Source organism: Athalia rosae, chromosome 8 (genome assembly GCF_917208135.1).
Source record: "Athalia rosae chromosome 8, iyAthRosa1.1, whole genome shotgun sequence".
Lineage (NCBI taxonomy): Eukaryota > Metazoa > Arthropoda > Insecta > Hymenoptera > Athaliidae > Athalia > Athalia rosae.
Window position 1 is genome coordinate 1,917,320 of NC_064033.1, and position 23,261 is coordinate 1,940,580.

A 23,261-nucleotide genomic window follows, 5' to 3' on the forward strand; every position below is an offset into this window, starting at 1 on the left:
TTTTTTTTTTTATTTTTCAGTCTCTCTCCTTCGTCCTCACTTTGCACCACTCGCCCTTGTTCACCCAAATAAAATAAAATAAAATAAAAAAAACAAAAAAATAGAAAGAAGAGTCCTCGTTCTACACAACCCCCTCCCTAATTTACCCCTCTTCTCTTCTCCCATACATTCTTCTTCTTCTTCTTCTACTTCTCTCAGAATCGCCGAGCACTTCTTATCACTTTAACCCGAACTACCTTTGCCCATTTCTTCTCTCGTATTCAACAACCCAGATGAGAAAAAATGCGACGGATAAAACAGATAAATGTAACAAATTATACAACTTTCACATCTCAAGATCCAACATTTATATACATATATTTCTTTTCTGTTTTTTTTTTTTTGGATTTTTTTTTTCTTTCTTTTGGAAAAAGAGAACTCGATCTCCTCACTCTGTTCCAATCATTCTTTTAGGCATGTAATAGGAAAATTATTCAAAAGACTATCGCAGTCACCGTGCCGCAGTTTTCTTGATTATGTTTTTCTAGCGCCGAAGCATAATAGCAGCTGCAGAAGTCGTACACTTACGGACATTAAAGATAATACGAAACTGTCATAAGCTAACCCATAACCACGATAATAATTATAACGATAATAACGTGGTAACGGCGTACGGAATGCGCATCGCGCGGTTGATTAGTGCTAATTGCTCGTTGACCTTGTCGGTGTGATGTTGAAAAAAATTGAGACGACAAAGAAAAAGGGGGTAGTAAATAAGGTGTACACGTAACACACACGCTCAACACACGCGCACCGTCCCGTACTTCTGTACACATGGGATGTAAAATTGGCGTAGAGGGAAAAGCAGAAAAGGGGTAGATTTTACGAACAACCTGTGTACGCCGCATCAGCCTAAATCCTAATCTCCCCGAGACGACATATTCTCCGGGGTCCTGCTCGTCACCCTCCTCGTCCCTGCCACCTAATTCCACCGTCGCAATAATTTCGGGTATTATGTACGGGTGAAAATTAATCCGTAACACTTTTTCTCCCCCATCTCACCTGATTACGTCAAAGTTTTGGATTCCGGAACAACGAAACCTACGAGAGAGAGAGAGAAACTACGGTGCAGGTGCGAAATGATTTGCGGTTTTCCAAGCATCGATTTTCGATGATGTGACCTTATTGCAAGTAGGGAAGTAAAACAAAAAAAAAAACAAAACAAAAAAAAGAAAGGAACAAAATAAAATTGAGGTTGAGATACTCTCGGCACGAATATTCTCAGCTATGTCGCGGAGGGCCGCGAGCATTAATTAGCCGGTGATTAATTACGGGGGGGGGTATACGCTGACGTTGATTGGTATCGTCTCTAAAGTATTTACTTGCACCGTACGAGTATAGGTGCAGCGAACGCGGAGGAAATGGATTTAGAATTTACGGAAAAAGAGGTAATTCCGCTGTGCAGCGTTTGTAAATTTTTGTTCACCTTCTTTCTTCTTCTTCTTTCTTTTCATCTTCATCTTCTCACAATTAATGTGAGGGAATTTTAAAATTATTCAAACACACGTGATCGTCCGAAATATTTGACTTCAACGTTCGAGGTGTGGATGAAATTTTCTCTTCATTTTTCTCGTGAGAAATTTTTCGAAACTGCGCGGCGATGCGAGGTAATCGAAAAATATGGATCACGAACTTTTTTAATCTTTTGACAAGCGATTTATTTTCGCATTTTCCTTCCCCATAATCCACGTGTATTGCGTTACTTTTAATTTCTCTCTCTTTTTCTCGAATACTGAAATTGAATGAACGCTCTACTTTTTTTTCTTTTCTTCTTATTTTATCTTTTAATTAAGACAAAGAAAGAAGAAGTATAAGAAAACACGAGCGCGTGTATACGTTTAATAATCCTTATGCGGTAGCAGATTGTAGAAAGCTGCTGCTGCTGCTGCTGCTGCTGCTGTTGCTGCTGCTATTGGTAGCCTTAAGGATCGCAGTTTTAAGTGACGGATGAGTGTTCGTTAAAAAGTAAATGCTAAAAAATTCACCGGGCTCGTTAGTCTCGTCCGCTTAGGAAATTAGGGTAATCGAGCGTCCCCTATACTCTTTTCTTTTACAGCCTCACCCCCTCCTTTTTTTTTCTCTCTCTCTCTCTTTTTTACTTCTCGTTTCCTTTTTACTTTTGCCTTTTCTCTCCCTTTCTTTATTCCTCGCGGTAATACCTCGTCACGAAGAGTGTAAAAGTCACGAAGTCACGAAGTATAGATAGTCCGCAGACAGCGAGGCGCTGGATGGTAATGTGAAATGCGAAAGTTGAATGAAAAAAAAAAAAAAAAACGAAGAAGTATTTCCCTTTTTTTTTTTCTTCTTGTTTTTAACCACCTGCAGCGTGTTCCGTTCTTTTTTTTTCCCTTATTTCTTTTATTACTTTCACGTTTTATTCTTCGTTTCTATTTCATTCCCTCCCGCCTCCTCCTCACCTCCCTGCCCGCGCGAAAAAAAGCTCGGGCGACACCGAATTTCGCGGTCCTCGCGAGGCGTGCGCTCGGCGGACGTAAAAAAGCTCTTTGTTTTATTGACGATACGATATAAGTGTATTCCATCGGATAAACTATATGGGTAAGGTATACACGAGGTACGTAGAGGGTAAGTCTTCGATAAATATTGAGCGTTCGAGACGAGACGACCCTGCGGGGTATTTGGTAACGTCTTCTGGACTTCCGTTTTATCCGGTAAAGTGGATACACTTTTATTTGGTGGGGGACAAAAAAGTCAAAGACGATTTTAATACGTGGTCTTTGAAAAATCAATGGTAAATGCGGCACTTCGTGAAATGCGGGAAAGAAATCAGTGGAAAGATGAATTACTTTTTGAATCTCGTCACCTAAAAAATTAATTATTATCAGTACGATATGGTGCACTTTCTTCGAGCTTTGCAAAAACTTGGAGTACGGAATATTTCCGCGTTATAGCGATTCGCAGTGAGTTTTTTCTTTTTCTTTATATTTTTTTTAATGTCTTTCGATGGTATGAAAATACTTTGCACTTTTTTTTTTTTTTTGTACGGATATCGGATAGTAAAGTTTAGATTGTACTGTATTTGTAGAATTCGATACTGTTAGTCTTCTCTTTTGGTTTCTTCTCTTTTTTCGTTTTTTTATAGAGGAAATTTACCGAATTATGCGTACATTGGTGTTCTGTAACCGTACGCCGCGGTGGTCCGCGTTGTTCTGAGTAAACTGGAAGGTATATTGGTTGGTTAAAGCGTAGGAGGGAAAACCGCGCGGGCGTCGCGACGCCAAGCGCTGTCGTTACTACGTATACTGCATCCCTTATATAAAGCTCTATATACCCTGTGCTACTTGCACCGCGATTTTAACTTGACTCAACCTTGTGCCGTCGCTACCTGCTAGTTTGTATGTATTTGTATATACGTGTTACATGGATTTTATATATTTATACTTGATGTTTTGCTGCTCTGTCAAGTGCAAGCTCTCCGGAAGCTCAGACTTTGCATGGAGTTTCTATGTACCAATGCAGTTTATATAACATATAAGTTAAGTGCTCATAATGTACATCCAGTGATAACGAAATTTCGAAATTTCATTGCACCGGCATCGCGGACATACACCGGATTTTTTTGCATCGTTCAAGATTTCGTATTTAGAAGGATATTCTTACGTATTTTGATCTCAGGAATCCAAATTAGCGCCTATTTTTCGCTTTGAGGGGCGAAAAAATTTATGAATCTCGATTGGCATCAGTGGTAGTGTAACCTGGTCAACGGATTTGTACTCATGAGGTTCAAATACTTGAAAAACATTGACTTTTGACCCAGAAATTGAAGATAATCTAACATATATCTCTCTAGTCTTATCGGATTTTTGGGCCAAAGATGAAGTATTCAAAAAATTGATTGAATTACACTTTTCTGACGTATTTTTACCTCAGGAATCCGAATCTGAAAGAAAAATTGATCCATCTATAAAATTGACCGAGTTATCGCCAATTTTCAGCTTTTTGGGGTCAAAAATAAAAAATTGATTTTTTAGTCTATATTAATGTAATTTGAGTTCAGAAATCTGAATCTGGAAGAAAAATTGATCTATCTCCAGAATTCATCGAGTTATCGCCAAATTATCGCATTTTTTGGCATAAATTTGAGGATATCTCGAAGGGAAAAAATCGTAGCTCAATTTGGACGACGGATTCGCGTTCCTGAGGTCAAAATACATAAGAAAAGTGCCATACGATCAATTTTAAAAAATAAAAATTTTTACCCAAAATTTGAGATTTTTCCAAGGGGTACCCCTTACGATTTTTTCAAATTTTGGCCAAAATTTTTTATTTTTAAAAATTGATCGTATGGCAGTTTTCTTATGTATTTTGACCCCAGGAACGCGAATCCGTTGTCCAAAATGAGCTACGATTTTTTCCCTCCGAGTTATCCTCAAATTTATGCAAAAAAATGCCTAAAAATTGGGATAACTCGATAAATTTCATAGATAGATCAATTTTTCTTCGAGATTCGTATTCCTGAGCTCAAATTACATAAATAGAGATTGAAAAATAAATTATTTATTTTTGACCCCAAAAAGCTGAAAATTAGCGATAACTCGAACAATTTTAGAGATAGGTCAATTTTTCTTTCAAATTTGGATTCCTGAGGTCAAAATACGTCAGAAAAGTGCCCTAGGATCAGTTTTTCAAAATGTTTGATTTCGGCCAAGAAATCGAAGTGATCCGAAGTTATTTTCTTCAATTTTGAGTAAAAAATCGACATTTCTCTTTACGGTGAACTCCGAAATCTATGTTACGTCTGGTTAGTGTTTCAAAGATACCTTTTCTATGGGGTGTATCCTCCTGCAGCTTCTCAGAAAATTCGAGTGACGCTTTTTTTTTGTACGGAATCGTGCGCACGTGAAGAAGACATATTCGATTCTATCCACGCGTGAGTGCGTGTAAATATTTATTCTGTTATACATAGGATACGCACCAAGTAAGTTCTATACACATAGTTCGAGTTTCGTATTCAAACTCCATTGAAACAGAACAGACTCGCCAGAAGACTCGATATCCCGATATAAACCGAAATAAAATTAGAATTAAAAGTAGACTCAAAAAGTTTCACATCTCTTAAAATTTTTCAAGTTTCCTCGTCGATCCATCCACTGTGCAGCAAATGTGCGGCATTCGTGTTCTTTTTGGCGTCAAGTGTATAATTGGGTAATATGTTTTCACGTTCACATGTGTACGTATTCGCTAATTGAGAATATATAATAAGGGAGAATGTTGCATACCTGTATAACCTAGATAATTATTTATAATTATCGCATATTAGGCCAGATACAGTGAGCGCAGGTACAATATACACACAGTTTTGCATATATCGCACACTGCAGGTATGATAATTCTCTCGTTGCTTTGTTAGTAAATTCAGTTAATAATAATATCGCAGTACGTAATTGCCGCATTGGTTGTGCGGTATTGTTTATTAAACTAAGCTCAAAGTGGCAGGTGAAACTGTGGAGTACACAAAACTAGATAATTCAAACATCCGTGTGCACGTGTAAGTAACGTAAAATTTTTTCGTTCAACTCACTCCACGCCATCGTCGATCCGCAATCGCATCAAATTTTTCAACAGTCTTTCAGTCATTACAATCGAATCAAGTTTACAGAGATTTTTCTATCATAGATTGATATTTGCACACACGTACTAATATATATGCGTTTCATATGTACATACCTGTGTACATATATGTGTTCAGTCAATCGCGGCAATGCACCAATGACTGCGGCGTTTAATGTACCGAAGCCAAATGTAAATTTACACAGAAAATCCAATCTGTATTGCATATAATGTTATATTACGTATGGATGACGATAATTAATAACTCTGCCGCAGCGTCGTAATCTACATAGTATTATGTACGACAAACTTCTAGTACACGGACGTGTATACCGACGTGTTGAATAATGTTGAGTATTTTACTTCTTTTTCGGGTCAACAACTTCCAACAAACGTGCAGAGAAAATAGCGCCGTGCCTCTGATTCAATTAAACGAGAGAAAGACTCGTTGGCGCAGTCATAGTTTTTCAACAAATGTGAAATAATAATTCTCTAATTGTTCGACAGTTTTGCGAAACCATCGGCGTGTCAAAATTCTAATTTCACGAATTAACGTACATCTCGTATCTCCGGGTAGACGAATGAAAACAAAAAAAAAAAACCATCGGTGGTGAAAAAATTAAGAGGGTGGGAATTAGGGAGGAAAAGCCCGCCTGTATTGCACGTTATCCGTTGAAGGGTGTGGCCCCAGATTATCTTGCCTTTCTCCCTTAAGGATTTCGTGAAACTGGTACACTGCCCACCACTTTACTGCACATATATATGTACCCACTCCTGTAGGTGAGCCAAAATCCCGACCGCCTAAAACCCTGACCGCGAAAATCGTACAACAGCTGTTGTTAAGAGCTAGTTTTCGACGGTTTCTGATAACAGTATTAGGATAAAAAGCTAATTGCATCGCAAATCCAATCACTGTACAGTTGAAGTTTGAGAAACTTGAATCACCTGGACACGCGAAGTCGAATAATAATTTAATCTCTCCTGTTCGAGTCAGACGTTGACGAATTCAGGACATCAGAGAAAAGAAACGTCGTTCTTTTCTCGCGAATTCACGAGACCATTATGTCGGTTGTTCATTTTCACCCCCAACGTCAACGAGTAAGGGAACGAAATAAAGGACGTACGGATGGTATTTCCCTGCGAATTAAAAGACGTTTGGTCATCTTTTCCCATTTCATGCCCCTGAAATCGTCAGAGATTTCGGCCGTCAGAAGGCCAACGAGCCGAAAGCACTGCAGCAGCGGCAGAGCTTTTTCAAATTTTACACAGAACGAAGTAGGGAAAGAGAAATAAAGAAAAAGGAGAGAGAGAGAGAGAGAGAGAGGAGGTCTCGGCACAGAGTAATTAAAAGCGTAGAAGACCCAAGTCAGTTGCTGGCTCTCGGTTGCAAGCTTCTATAAATTTATGAACACGCGTTTGTGTTTCAACCAACGGTGATATAAATATAACGTTACCTTCTCGCGAGCTCGACTTTTTCAGATTCACTTGTACGCACGGAAAAACGACTCTCGACTCAGATTTTTCACTCTCGCAGAATTTCACCTGCTGCCAGACCGCAGGGTAGACGTATAATGCGCGTATTCGCGAACACACGTATGCCCCCCTTACCTTTTTACATATCCACAGGTATCTTTACTCCATTTCACCGTTTTCCCTTCCTCTTCGTTCGATTTTTATTGTCCATTCATTCCTTCGTCAATTCGTTCTTTCGCATGTACGTAATAATTCCGGTACATGGAGTGACTGGAAAAAAAAAAAAAAAAACATCGAAATACACGAAACGCAGAAATCGAGATTTATCTTGAATAATTCTTCGCGCGCTTCCTTTTTTGTCATTTATAAAATTATTTGCCACCGATAAAAGTGGATCCCGGTATAACCGTATATATTATAATATGTATTCGGGTGTACGTAGACTGCAGTACGTGCTGCAATGAAAACCCACCGCGAACAAATCCTAACGCGCCGAGTGATAAATGAGCAAAAGTTCGATTCAGAAAGAGGATAACGGCTCGCGATATCCGCCGCCGCTGCTGCAACCCACATAGGTATTCACATATGTATTATAAGCACATATATATATATATATATATGATACCCGTAATCCCGGCGTAAGCATTTAGGACCGATAAAGAGCTTTATTTTTTCCTAGGTATATTATACCGACGAATCACACCCAGTTGTGAAAGAAAAACTACAAAAAAAAAAAAAAAAAAAAAAGGAAAAAAAGCCAACAGGAAAATTAGATTCCTTTTCTTTTTTTTTTCGAGCTTCTACTTTCCATTGTATTATCAGATTCGATTTCGTGGCGAGCTTTATACGCGGGGCGATATACCTCACAGCAATTTTTAAAGGTCGTAGATAAAATTCGTAAGTTTTTCGTTCTAGCTGCTTATTTTATTTTTTTTTTCGTTCAAACAAAGTACTTACAGCGTGAATTACGTGAGGAGAGTTTTTACGTTGTGACAAATTACCTGAGGTGGTTCATAGCAGCTGGTTTTATAATACCAGATACATAAATATACAAGGGTGAAAGATTTGGGAAGGTGATATAAACCTGATACGCGTATAATATGTATTTTAGCTAAACAAGTAGAGGGAGGCAGGAAAAATAAAATAAAACAAAAGTAGAATGAAGCGAGGTACGAGGGCATGGAGAGGAAAATCTCGAATAGATCCCTCGTAACGTTTTCTGTATGAATTTTCATTCGCGAACTTCAAAGCAAATATGGCGTCGCGCGGCGCCCGCTCTACCGGCGAATCTGACTTTACGAAGGGAAGTGGACTTTGGTGTTTGCAGCGGAGAAACTCACGGGGTTTAGGGTATACTTGGAAACCCAGAGTTCGTATTACCTTATGTACGATCTGTATATACGTAAAATGTACGTATATATACTACGTACCGTACCTATCTAATATACATTCATACATATATATATAGGTATTCACGTTCAAATCCTGGACAAAGGGCTTAACCGTCTAGAGAAAAAGAGAATTGGACTTTTCAGATTTCTGGCTTGCACGCGGTAGCTATATACCGAATAAACCGTACTTATATATACATACGTACCTAACCCACGTACGGTATAAAAATGTATTTACTGAACTTGCAGTCCGTCTACATATATATCCGTACACGCGTACAAACGAAATACGAAAAATCTGCTAAGCTATTTCCTTTGAAAATTCACCCTACTGCAGATTCTCTATGTTCCAACGTAATAATCTTTGAATACTGCTACTTTCTTTTCTACCTGTGATACGCGCACACGAGGAAGTATAATCTAAAAATCAATATTTTTATTGTATTCTCATTCGGCGTCAAACTTTTGCTACGATTTATAATCTATAGCGTGACATATTCGAGAAGAAAAAAGAAAATGACGAAATACTTTACGTGCGACGTAAAACTTATCGTGCGAACGATTTTAACATTTTTTAATTCGCGAAGATCTGATCAAGAAACGGAAATTCCTTTTTTTTCCATAAAAGGTAAGTATATTTGTATTTTTGGTTGATTAATTTTTTTCTGTTCGTTTTTCAAAATGAATCGCGAGACCTGGGTGAAAGATTAATAATTTTTCTCATTTTTTTTTCTTTTTTTTTCCCCTCTCTCTATCGTACTCTGTTAATAATTCAACGTCGTGGCACCGCGTTGCTACGACTAGGTGAAAATGTACACGTATCTCGACTCAAGTATATACTTGCAAGGTGTACATAAGTTTTTTGCACGTAAGAGTTCGTAATAGGGGAATATTATTTCAATGAAATATTATTTATTTAATATCTGTAGTGTGTATAACAATACCCACTCTAAGGTATTCCACTCGCGTTGATTCCATTCCACGCGTTCTACGCTATTACAAACTCTATAGATTATCATCTCCGGGTTTTAATGGTACACGGGAGAGAGGCTGAGCGATACGGGGTATCGAATTGAAACTACGTACAGAGATAAGCGTACGTGTAAGGGAATGACGAAAGAAAAAGACCAGCTCGATAAATCGACGCAAAAGTAGATCGTCGCCATACGCGGTAAAATCCAGGAGCTTTTTCCACGCGTAAGGATCATCGTTAAATTTTCCGTACGAGATTCGTAATTTTCAAATTACGCGAGATAATTTGAAGAGTTTTTTTTTTTCTCCATCCGATCGAGCGAGCCACGAGAGAACCGAGATATCGGGTACGTTACGCACACACACCCGTATTAGTAAAACTGGTAGACCCTGTACCACCACGGACTACCACTCTGTGGCGTCGCGACGCTGAATTTGCATTCGCTCGACGCATTCGCTAATGCAATTAATAAGCGCGGTGTAGGGCGGTCGCTTTTAGCAATTAGCCTCAGTAGGTGCGTTGCCGAATTTCAGAATCGTAGGAATTTCTTGTCTCCCCAAAGTACGTTCTCCGTCGATGCGAATGCACTTTCTATAAGCAAAAATAACAACCTCAACTTCTCTTCCACACGTATGTGAAACGCACATGGATTTTCAGCATGCGTACGCGTTACACGACCATTGTGTATAATTTATACGTATATGGAAATAACGTTTATGCGAAATGTCGAACGGTACAGCGACGGCAGTCTCGAGTAATTTTTCTTTCAACGGCACACGTCGTCGTCGGAGAATACATTCTACTTTTCCCTTTTCCGATTCAGCGAACGCCAGCGATTAGATAACATGATTAACGATTCGTCGCGGTTTTGTTTGCACGATTTTCTCACCGTACGTACGCAGAACGTTCGTTGGAATCCACGCGTCGGTATCGCGTATCGCACACGCGGTACACACCACACGTGTATTGTGTGCAGGTAATGGATGCCCCATGTCTGGCATTACGCGAAGAGAATTAACTTTGTGTTGAGTAATGAACCAGTTATGAGTTAGGACAGTTCTAGATGGTGTACGTTCTGCGTCTAACATTTCGGTTGTACGTATAGGTATATGTATGTATTCGGCGTAAGGGTTGGTACGTGAACACGTACGAGGTACACGTGTATTTGTTTTGCGGGTATATATATGTATAATACACAGGTACATTGTCTCGTCGCTTAATGGTAAAGCTTGCAGTGTCTGCTGCGTTCGTGTGTACCTGCGTACATGCATTCGCAAAACCTTGTTGGAAATTATACACGTGCAATGTGTTGGTTTCTCCTTTACTTCCTGCTTCCTATTTCGGCTACTAGTTTCGGGTTGTTTCTACCACGGAATTATTTCTCCCTCGTTATCTCCTATACGAGTGCGAGATCTGCAGCCCCCCGTACTATCGCACCCATTGCGAATACACGTAAATTAAATCAGCAACAACGCCACGGGACTCCGCGAACAATGAGACGGAATCACCGGCGCGTGTTTCGCGAAGCGAAAAAAAATAATTCAAACACCCCCACATTTGAGGTGATGTGGTTTTATTTTTTCGCGCCGATCGATAAATGGATTGTGTCAAAATTTCATACCGATCCGATTCTCCCTCCCCCATCTCCCCGATACAACAATTGATGTATGTACCCGCCATTTATCTTGTCTGCAAACTTATTTTTTATCTCGTTAAATTTTCATCCCCTAATATATAATGTATTTCTTCTTTTTTATCAATATCGTTTTGCATCGGTTCCGAGGAAAAGGGGAAAAAGTAAAATGAAAGTAATGCTAGCGGGGAAATAAGAAAATTTCAGGATCTTCATGATCGATCTTTATCGTCGTCGTCGTTTGTACAAATAATTTGAACCGGAAAATATTGGCTCATGGAAAAACGAGAGAAGTGGGATAAAACTAAAACGGAATAAAAATTGCAAAAAGTTTCACGTGAAAAATTCGATTTAATTTTTTGTTTGCCTCGGAAGGTGAGACGTACGTCATACGCTTGCATACGTATTATTCGTTCGTTTTAAAATTCATTCCGTGTAACGTTGTTGCATAATCCGTTTTGTCCGTAGTTTCTTTTCGCGTCTTGTTCTTCTTCTTCGGGTCGTACGTTTTAACCGTGTAGCATAGCTGTATACGCGTGGAATACGGTAGGAACTTTTATTGGGTCGTTTTCTCAGCTTCAGGGTGCAGGTGAGGCAGAAATTTCGCCTGTGTATATTCGTCTTATTTTATTTTACTTTATTTCGTTGTTCCGTCGTGTTGTAATTCGCCTCCTCCTCAATCAACTTCGTGCCCCGAATCTTCTTTTTACACATCATCGTCCCCCGTACACCCTCAAGGAGATGGAACGAAATAAAAAGAAACGTAGAAACGTCTCACGATGCGATTCCTTTTTTTCTCTACAATTTTTCTCTTCGAAATTTTAATTCGGCAGCTTAGATAATTAGAAGAGCCTCCCCCCGCCCCCCCTCTGAACGGTTTTCGATGTTCATATCCGCACCGTGAGAACCGAAAACAAATTTTCCCGTACAGCTGATTACGGGGTCTGAAGTGATCCTCTATTTTGGCTTGTCCCTCGGGATGTTGGAAACCAAATCGTGTAGCGTTGCGCCCTGATACGTTACATATACGTATATATAAATACGTGTACACTATGTACCACGTATACATATACTCAACCGCTTTGCCGATGAACTCAATTTACATATCGTATCTATGTACCTAACGGAGGACACCCCTTCCGGACGTGAAACGACGTCGACGTTGCTTCTGCAATCCTCCGTACCCCCGTCGCCTCTGCGTGTGTATAGATGAGGCTTGCGGATCGACGACGACGTTGACGACGACGACGACGACGACGACGACGACGACGACGACGTTCGGCCATCGTCGTTTGTTTGCCTCGTCAACGTTGTTATATATACCGACTCTATGTGTATATACCCTAACGCATGGGAAACGGTGTCCATTCCTCGATCTACCTGCCACCAAATCACTGCCGTTATCGTCGTCCATAGATAAGGTACGTTATCTAAACGATTTTGAATCTTGGATAAAACGATGTGCATAAGAAACGGACAAATATTGCAGTCGGAATGGTATCGGACCTTCGAAAAATCAGGGTAAGCAAATTTTCTTTGTGAACTCAAAGAAATGTGTTTGGTGGCTCAGATCTCGATACTTGAAAAGATTCCCCCCTATTGCATTCGCCCGAATTTCGATTCGAAGGTTGACTTCGGAATAGAATTAAAGGAAATCGGAGTGTGAACTGCGGCGCAGGATGCGACAACCGAATTCTCTGCAGCCGATTCAATTGGATTCATGTGTTCCGAAACCGCGAACGAATTATCGGCGGTTCCTCTTATTGGTGAGCAATATTTTATTCCATTAAATGTTCACGTTTTTTTCAATGGATGGAATGGTATTCCGCTCGAGCTCCAGGTACAGCGATGACACGTTACCTCGATTTGGATCCCGTCACGAAATAGTTTGGATAAATTGTTGTTTTTTTTTTTTTTTTTATTTCTAAAAGTTCGGACAAATCATAGTCAAAATTACAGAGGTGTGCGAAGCTACGTGAAAGCACTTCTCTCTACTTACTCACTCGAATGCCTGGGTTCGCTACTCGGAAATAATCTCCAAACTACAGCGAGAACTTCTCTCTCAAACATGTAGGTACGATAATATATGTATACATACACATATTTATTCGCACGTATACGTGTATACGTCCCCATACACCTACGTGCCATTACCAAAAACAACCGTGCGAGAGATTCTGCTATACACGCGTCTCTCTCTAAACAAAACTTTTAAGACGCGTACTCTTCGAGGTTCTCTCCTCGCTCACTGTATACAACAACGGAATTGCGTGACTCGAGTTTCAATCGATCTCCCGTGCAGGAGGTAGTGTATAGCGTAGGCTGATGCATAAGTCAAACGGTGATCGTTACTTAAACTTTTGCGATTTTCATCCCCCACGTATTAAACGTGTAATAATGGAGGTCGATCGACGATCGCAAATACACACAATTCTTCGATAACGTGCGCCGTTACGTTGCCAATGAAAAACTACCAGCAAAAGATGCGAAAAATAAGAGGTGAGTCGAAAATTTCAAGTATCCCGACTAACGTTTTGTATTTTAAGTATATATCATTGCCCGCTGTCGTTTCTCCTTCCTTTTCTCCTATCTGTAAATTTTATTTCTTCTCTTTTTTTTTTTTTTTCTCTTAACGCGGCGATATTACGTACGTCACCCCAACTTGCGAGTCGTTAAAATATTATACAGATATTTTTTTTATATGGACTGAGAGGGAGGAAATCGAAACCGTAATCGAAACGGTGAAAAAAAAAAAAGAAAAAGAAAAAGAAATGGTTGTGGAAAAGGAAGAAAAGCGATGATAGGACCAACTAATGTTCGACGTCGTAAGTCTTGTAGAAAAGAGCTTTTTAAAGACGTATAGGGGAACCTGTACCACTCTCAGCGTCAAATCAAGCGGTGACATTTTTTTTCATTCCCTTCATTCTTCGTTTTATTTGAATTTTTTTTTTTGTCTCTTTCGTTTCATTCCATCATCGCTCGAGGCGATGAAGCAGTTTGGATATTTAAGTGTGCGCGTATACGTGTACGCGGTGAACTCTAGCGAAGTTCTAATCTAAGCTGGGAATTTTAACTTCAGCAACGATTTTTAGACGAAGCTTTTTTTTTCGTCGAAACAATTTTTTTTTCAATTTTTTATTTCTTCCGTCTAGAAAAGCGACATATGATGTAAAAAAAATTTAATCGAAGCTACGGAAGCGCGGCGGATTATTGTTCGAAATTTTTGTCATTTCGAAACTTTTCTCAATCCAACCATAATGAAGTGGCCGAATCAAACGCGACGCGAAAAAAAATATCTACGCGAAAATCCGGCTGCGTATTGTTCCTACGGACAGTCGAAATGAAATGAAGAAACTTTTTACCCAACTGACTTTTGGGAAAAAATATTTCAACTAGTCTTAATGCATGTGACGTTTAGCAAGGAACCTTCTTCTTCCCCACGATATTCTTATCCAACTTTCCGAAAGTTGCGATTCGAACGCCAGCTGTTTGATGCGAAAAAAATACTTCTCCCCTCTAATTATATTCGTCGATAAATTATGATATCCTCGTGTAGTAAACGTAAGCATTGCTGATGAAATAGTGCAGAAAAAATAGGAAAAGAACAACGAAACCATCACCTTATGAAATAAAAAATCAGGCGCACTTGATCAGCAGTTAGTAATTCTGAATTGGGCACGTAAACCTTCGGCTGCCGGTGTATTAAAACGGAATAAAAATCGACGTGTGAAAATAAAAAATAACATCTGTATAAATTTTTTTTTTTTTTTTCGTCACGGACTGGTTATTCTGCGTATAAAGTGCGCATTGTTTTTTGGAGTGAAATATACCGTGACGTTCGAACTAGATATATTTGAATAGCGAATAGGGACACGCGGTTTTAAAGCTCGCCGTTCTCACGTTTGTCAATGTGCGTGATAAAACGTATGGCGGATTATGAATTTAACAACTATAAATAATACACGTGTACGGTAAATATTTTCTCGTATTCTACCTCCACCCGCAAAACCGATGAATGCATCGTTTGCAATATCGCGGTCAAAACGAACATTTCAAATCACGTCTTCATACAAATTCGTCGCGATTATAAATCCGTAACGATTAACGACAGGTATTAATTTACAACGCGCGGTCAAAATACACCTCTCTCAAATAATTTTCGTAACATCGGTGTCGGTGAATAATGAAACCCCCCGAAATCAACATGATTCATACACCAATAATCACTATGATAATAATAATAATATAATTAATAGTACGGATTCGTCATCTTGATATTGTACAAATCTCCGCGGATCGATCTGCAGTCACGAATGAACGCAACGATCATATTTTTATCATTGAATTTGCTAATCGCGGGCGTCTCGAATGTTCGCAGATATCGTTCGTGAATTTTATTGTTCCGTTTGTCGTCGTTTGCGTCGATTAAGTGAAATTTCATCCCCTAAATATCCTCGCTCGACTCACGTATCGTACAGCGATAATTCTTTCGGCGTAGAATTTTTCTTAGGGTTTGAGTTTCGAGTTCGTATTGGCCCGAGAAATCGGAATACGATGTGTGGGTGTTGCAGGTATAATAAATATGGGGTGCAGGACGACGATAGGCTGGATTTTATAGATGCGAATATTCTCTTCTGTAGTCGACGCGAACTTCCTGCAGTAGTTGGGGAGTAATGCGGGTAGAAATACACCCACGGACACGCCGAGCGTTGATGTACAGGAATAAATACCGAGGGAATTGAAAACTTGGAAACTTGTAAAAGGGGTTCCAATATCGCCTCCCTCTCGCCAACCCCCGCTCTTTTCTCATTCGCCCTTATTCTCCTCCCGATGCCGCAATACCTGTTAATGACATCTTACCACTTCCGCGCCCGCGATTTTTCGCCGACACCGTTTTCTACATCTCTTTAATTTTTCTTCCCTTTTTCAATACAATTTCCAGACATATCAGAGACCGGTCTCGAGAATAACTCGAAGATATCACATCCTACTCGTCGGTTTGAACTGTTTTTTTTTTTTCTTTTTTAAAAAGGAAAAATGAAGCTCCGTTTCTTCGATGAACTTTCGAAGCGAAATGAATATTCTTGTATTCTCAAGAGACGTTGATAAGCCGGTGTCGTATAGAGGGGTTGCTGATCTCTGCGAATAATTTATGCGAATTAGGATATGCAGCGGAATTCACTAGCTCTCATTACACTTATGGCGCGCGTATACCTATAACCGCATAAATCGAAGAGCTGCAGAGATTCAGTTTCAGCGAATTATAACCTGCCAGCCGCATCATCCTGATCCCTGCAGTTTCCCTTTCCCCGGTTTTGCCCATCCGACCTCTAGCCTTCCCAAAGTGCATACAGAGGTATGTATATATATCTCGTATCTAGTCAAAGTTCGTTAATTTCGCTCCGCAATATCAATTATTTAGTATACGGTGCATAAGATCCGCTCGTAGCTCGGGTCCATCGTGAATATAAAAATCGCGAAAAAAAAACGCCAAAGTATTCGACGAATAATTTCTAATAATTGAATTTCTCAAAAATCGTGTACTTTTATTTCAAAACTCCAAACGTAACTCTATACACCGATACGTGTGTCGTCTTTTTATTACTCGTAGAATCGCGCTACGACCCTGCAGAATTATTATAATACTTTTTACATTTATAAGTAGGTTTGAAATAATTGAACTAATAAATTCCACCTTCTCTTTTACCTCGTACCATCCACGCTGTACGGTATACGAGATTGCAGTGAAAAAAAAAAAAAAAAAGGACGAATAAAAAGACCAATTTTTTTATTTCTCTATTAGCCGACAGCTGCTGCGTTTTGTTGAATTTTTCTCTTTCGCCGTTTTTTTTTTTTCTTCAACTTTCATTTTATTTTTTAATGCTTCCATTCCTTTGTTTATTTCCTACGTATTTATTTTTCTCCATTTGCTCTCCTCTTTTTGAACGTTTTTCCTTTTACGTCCTTTTTTCGAATGTAACGTTGGAAAATCGAGCTGCCCGCGCGCGGTACGGGACAGAATACGGGATAATATAATGTCGCGAACGTTTTTAATACACGTACAACATATAGGAAAAGAAATGCAACGCGAATTTTCGCAGGTAGAAACGAAGAATTTATCGTTATATATTTCTACACCCTTTTCTACCATAATTTCCGCGAGCCATGCGATATATGTACATTTTTTGTTGTTTTTTTTTTTCTCTCTTCAGTTTCGAAACGTTGTAGTTTTTACTTATCAGCGAGTAGGTATCTCTCACTTTGCACAGCTGTGAGTAAAGTTTTATTACCCTCCGTATAACTAAATAATTATATTTTCGCCAAACCTACGGCCAGCTGCTGTAGATTTTAGTTTTAAAATTCATTCCGGGTGCAGTCGAAATAAAATAGACGCCAGAGGAAAGGAAAAAATATAACGTAGCCGTACAGTTTTTGATTCACGGGCATTGGAAGTGAATTTTTTTTTTCTTCTTATCACCTGTAAATTTCATGTCCCGTGGGAATTTGTCATTAGGATTAATTTTTCGTACATCCTCCTCCGTTATTAAGATCCCCTCGCAGTATAGATTAGTTCGTGTAATACCGTATAATTTATAAATTATTATTCATTCGTTTTATATCCGTTGGGAATACAGTGTTATGTTATACATACACAGACAGGTTGCTTTTCGGTACATTAAATGTTCCCGAAAGTTGCCATTAAATAAATTTCATTCGCGGATATTAATTATCACAAAGCCAAATGCAAAAATAATCTATCCCATTATTTGTAACGAACGTATAAATTCACCCCTCGCCGTAAGCAGGAAACTAAGCTGCCTCTGTGAGTTTATATCGTGGGTATCCGAATACCTTGAACATGGAGATACTTTCGAATAAAAATTTGGATTTTTTTTTATTTACTCTTCATTGCTTTCTCGGTGATACAAATATTTTATACGCGTATTATTGTGCACACGACGTACGGACTTGGGTATCTGATTAATCATCGAGCTTTACGTGTAGAACAAAAAGTCTTTTCTGCACGACTGCGTACAGATTGAATTTACAAGTGATATAATTTAAATATAGAATTGAAACCGGTTTCGCAGTGAGAATGATGTAATTTTTTTGTTCCTCTTGTTTTACATTGTTTCTTTGTTTGTAACGTGATTTGTTTTTTTTTTTTTTTTCTTACATCGATCCACAATTGATCCTTATAAGCGATCGTTAAACGATTATAATTTATAATCAGGAATTAATTATCATACGATCGCTGTTATGGACATTCACTTTGTCTGAACGTTGATAGGTAACATTGCGCGGAGTATTTTCATGAATCAGTCGCGTGTATCCGCGACTATATGGAGATAATAATTTTTAGTCGAAGTGAATGAAATGTTGGAAGAGAAAAAAAGAGAAAGAAAAAAACTTTTTGTCATATGTGTTACAAGGCTGCGATTCCACGTCATGAGCGTATAATGCGATGGTATATTTTGAGAGCACGTGTTTTATCGTACGTAACGTAATTCCTCTGTAATAATTCTGGTTCACTCGGTTCTTTACTCATTGTCAGATGCGGCGGCGGCAACACCTGGTGCGAAAAGGAGATATATAAAATTTGTAAGGTTCACTTTAACCGCGAGAGATCACCTATCAGAGCTAGTTTTACATGAGAAGTTATTTTTAGTACATTTCATCATCGTACATACCTATATAGGTACCTGTATATTGTATGGTAACGCTGAGAAATTTACATTCCGTACTAACGTCACATGTGAGACCAGTATTATAAAATATTAGAAGCAGCTCCTCTCGCGGAACGCGACGAGGAATTTTTTTCTGCTGAAATTATCGAGTTCTAGCGTCTATTTTTCGCTATAAGGGGCGAAAAAATTTATAAATCTCGATTGGCGTCAGTGGTAGTGTAACCTAGTCAAAGGATTTGTACTCATGAGGTTCGAATACTTAAAAAACACTGACTTTCGACCCAGAAATTGGGGATAATCTAACAGATATCCCTCTGGTCTTATGCGATTTGTGGGCCAAAGATGAAGTATTCAAAAAATTGATTGAATTACACTTTTCTGACGTATTTTGACCTCTGGAATCCGAATCTGAAAGAAAAATTGATCTATCTATAAAATTGATCGAGTTATCGCCAATTTTCAGCTGTTTGGGGTCAAAAATAAAAAATTCATTTTTTAATTTATATTGATGTAATTTGACCTCAGGAATCCGAATCTGGAAGAAAAATTGATCTATCTGCAAAAATAATCGAGTTATCGCCGAATTATCGCATTTTTTGGCATAAATTTGAGGATATCTCGAAGGGAAAAAATCGTAGCTCATTTTGGACAACGGATTCGTGTTCCTGAGGTCAAAATACATAAGAAAAGTGCCATACGATCAATTTTAAAAAATAAAAATTTTTGGTCAAAATTTGAAAAAATCGTAAGGGGTACCCCTTGGAAAAATCTCAAATTTTGACCAAAAATTTTTATTTTTAAAAATTGATCGTATGGCACTTTTCTTAAGTATTTTGACCTCAGGAACACGAATCCGTTGTCCAAATTGAGCTACGATTTTTTCCCTTCGAGATATCTTCAAATTTATGCAAAAAAATGCCTAAAAATTGGGATAACTCGATAAATTTCATAGATAGATCAATTTTTCTTCGAGATTCATATTCCTGAGCTCAAATTACATAAATAGAGATTGAAAAATAAATTATTTATTTTTGACCCCAACAAGCTGAAAATTGGCGATAACTCTGTCAATTTTGGAGATAGGTCAATTTTTCTTTCAGATTCGGATTCCTGAGGTCAAAATACGTCAGAAAATGGTATTAGATCAATTTAAAAACATTATTTATTTTTTGCCTGAAAATCGATTTTTTGTTTGCTCAAAAATCGATTTTTTTTTGGTTTTTCAACGGTAATCTCACGTATAATCAGCTCAGGAATCCTAATCTGAAAGCTAAAATCATCTACTCATGCAATCGATCAAGTAATCATCAATTATTCGCTGTTGGGAGCAGAAAAATTAAGTAATATCGGTTGGTTTTAGTCGTAGACACACTTTGATTCGTCGCAATCCATGCATGGGTCGAAATATTCGAATTTCTCAATTCACCAGCGAACCCGAGTTGAGCTGGAGTCAGGTAGCCACGAGCGAGGGGTCTTGTTGTGGGGCGTCACCTCTGCTCAGCCCCCAAGGTGACGTCTCAAAACAAAGCGCCACGCTGCTGGCTGCCCTGACTCCAGCAAAGCTCGGGTTTGCTCGTAGACTGATAAATTCGAATATTTTGACGCACAAAAATCTAACTCCCCATGGACAATCGACATGCCAAATTAAAAAAATATCTGAGAGGTGACTGATCCGGTTCACGTGGAATGGCCCGTATGCATGTGTTCATACCAGTTTGTAATTTTATTCAAATTCGCGTCATAAATCTTGGACGAAAAACTGAGGCGCGTGGTTTTTTTTTTTCAGGCAGCAAGTCGATCATATTTTGTAACTGGATCGTTGCGTTCGTCGATATCGATCCAAAAATGTCCCTGTACAAGTCTAATTTGCGAGTTGCTCTGCCTTTATCCGGTTGCACGCGTTGCAACCGAACGTCGAGCGACCGACCAGCTCAGGATTCCTCCCTTTTTAACCCGCATATACAGTCTCCACATGCACGCTGCGTTTATCCCACGGGAATTCTCCGGTCCCGTTGCCTCCTTCCTAACTCCGCAACGGGACCATTACGGGATGACGTATATCCACTCGCGCTACACTACTTTAAAGAAATATATTATACGCTACCTGGTACACCAGCAGCTACGACCCTGCGCTCGCACGAAAAAAATCGACAATCATATTTGTTCATTACATCGATTTTTGGAAACCGAATTCCATCGGACTAATGTATAAAAATTGAATTTTTTCTTCACCGATACCATTCTTGGCTTTCCGAGGCAAAGTAGAAGGAAAAGACAGGGGGAAAAAAAAAACGATGGCTCATGGAATATGCAGATCAGTTGGTCCCAAGTCAGGGATAACTCGACAACGAGATGCAGGGGGAGTTAGTTGACCCTGAAATTAGGGAATTTCGTTCATCGACAGTCCAATTTAACGAGAAAATTATCCCACACCCTCCGAATCTCGGATCTATCTTTCTCCGCGCGAGGAGGATCGACGAGCTTTTAACCGTGAAAAATATAATTCAAAAATGCAACCCCAGAAGTCGTTGGTCTTCAACATTTTCGAGTTCTCGCTGCGCCCTAGGAATAAATAAAATGCAGAGGGTACGGATTATACCACGTCTTATAATTCACCGCGAAGAGACACCGGAACGAGACAAGTTAACGCCACCCGCATATACGCGATGAGAAAAGGTAGAGAAAATGAAAAAAAAAAAAAAAAACTAGAATACTCAAGATTACCCACCCCCCTTCTCCGAGACACGTCTCAAATTTTTTCTCTCTCCGTCTCATTGTTCCAAAATTTTCTTTTTTCGCTTTCTCATTTCTCGTCGTTCTAGCCTCGCGCGTCGGCTGACCAACTGTCCACGCGCCGATCTGAAATAATTTTTTTTTGCCAACGACCGACCCCTTCGCGGTGTCCCGTACTACTACACACACGTGGGTTAACATCCCTCAAAGCAGCAGCGGCGATATAACCGACGTTATTTCGTACATTTTAGCGTCATTTTCCCGCCTGCGCCACCTTTACCCCTATAAATACTTGGGCGTTTGAAGCCTGTATATAGTAGTTAAGCTTTTAACGTGACCGCGAGTGTATTTATTATACGAGCACCTATTTTCAATTTACGGGGGAGGTATAACAAACCACACGTGCACACGATGTACCGCACCGCACCTGTACACATACACCGTCGTATTAAATGTGCAGGTAAAATATAACTATAAAGGTAAAACTACGGCGGTCTTGTGTATCCCCGTTATACTCGGTATACCATACCCACGGTATAACCCCTGTTCTCTGATCCTGCAACGGGGATGCTAACGCTGTTCCCATTTTCTCTACGTTCTACCCTTGGATGGGTACCCTGCCCGGGCGTTTACCTGTTCACGTCCACACGTCTCTGTACCGTTAGAACTGGATACACGTGCACGCCGACTCTCGTACGAATTAGAAACTTCGGTTGAATTTCATTGAATATATTTTCCGAGAGACATAGAAATATTATTATTTCACGGTGTACGTGGCGCACAGTTTGCTCACAGAAATAGCGAAAAATAAAAGGAAGGGTAAAAAAATTATTCCTGCGGGGGATGTGGATCTGCGTACGTAGAGTTTGCAATTTTATTATAAACCTTCATCGTACAGGGTATTAAAATTTCTTTTTTCTCTTCGGGTTCTTTTTTTTTTGATTTTTTTGTTTTTTTCATGCGACTCGTTGCATCGGTGAGACGATGATGAAGTATACAGCGGACGGATGTATAGATGGGCAGGGTGAGGATATCGGTAAACAAGTATATGTCATTGACCGTTAGCGTACATAGTATATATCCAAGGCATTTTTCATTATCGGAAAATGGCTCCGTGTAGATAACAAGTTTTAGTTCTTGTTTTTATTATCACTCGTTTTTCATTTTATTTTATTCTTATTTCTTGTTTTTCTTACGCTTTTCAGTTCTACTTTTATATATATATTTTTTTTATACCGACGAACTCCTCTCTTCGTCCAGCACCCCCTTTCTTTTCGATTATTATTCCTCTCTCATTCGCGATCGGTTCGATTTTTTAATTCACCGTCACTCTTCGCCCGCGATTTTCCGCAGGATCGATTTCAATATCTCCGCGAACTTTTCTCTCGAATCCTCTTTCGATTCGTTTCTTTCTTCTTCGTTCATCTCTACGTCCTCTACGCACCTTCACCTTCTTCGAAATGTTCACCTACGAATCGAAACCGTTCCTGATTAATTTCTTCATCGGACTAAAGCGATCGTCGATGCGATTGATGAATAAATCGTTATCCCTCTGCGATGTAATATTCATGAAGCAACTGAAATATATATTTTACGTTTCGAATCGATTATTTAAAAGCATTTCTACCGCTTCGATTTTTTTTTTTTTTCTCTTTTCAATCCTTTCTTTTCCAATTTCCTGCAATTCTACTCACGGTCGGTAGTTCATCTCCGTGTCTAGGTCTCATTCTTCCACCAGATCTACGGTGGCTTTCAGAGTCTAT

At 39.2% G+C, this 23,261-nt stretch overlaps 1 protein-coding gene across 5 annotated transcripts in view; it reads left to right on the forward strand.

Annotated features, from left to right (window-relative positions):
• The window catches only part of LOC105688075 (E3 ubiquitin-protein ligase MYCBP2), a 127,918-nt gene that overhangs the window by 24,750 nt on the left and 79,907 nt on the right, over positions 1-23,261 (forward strand). The window lies entirely within an intron of this gene.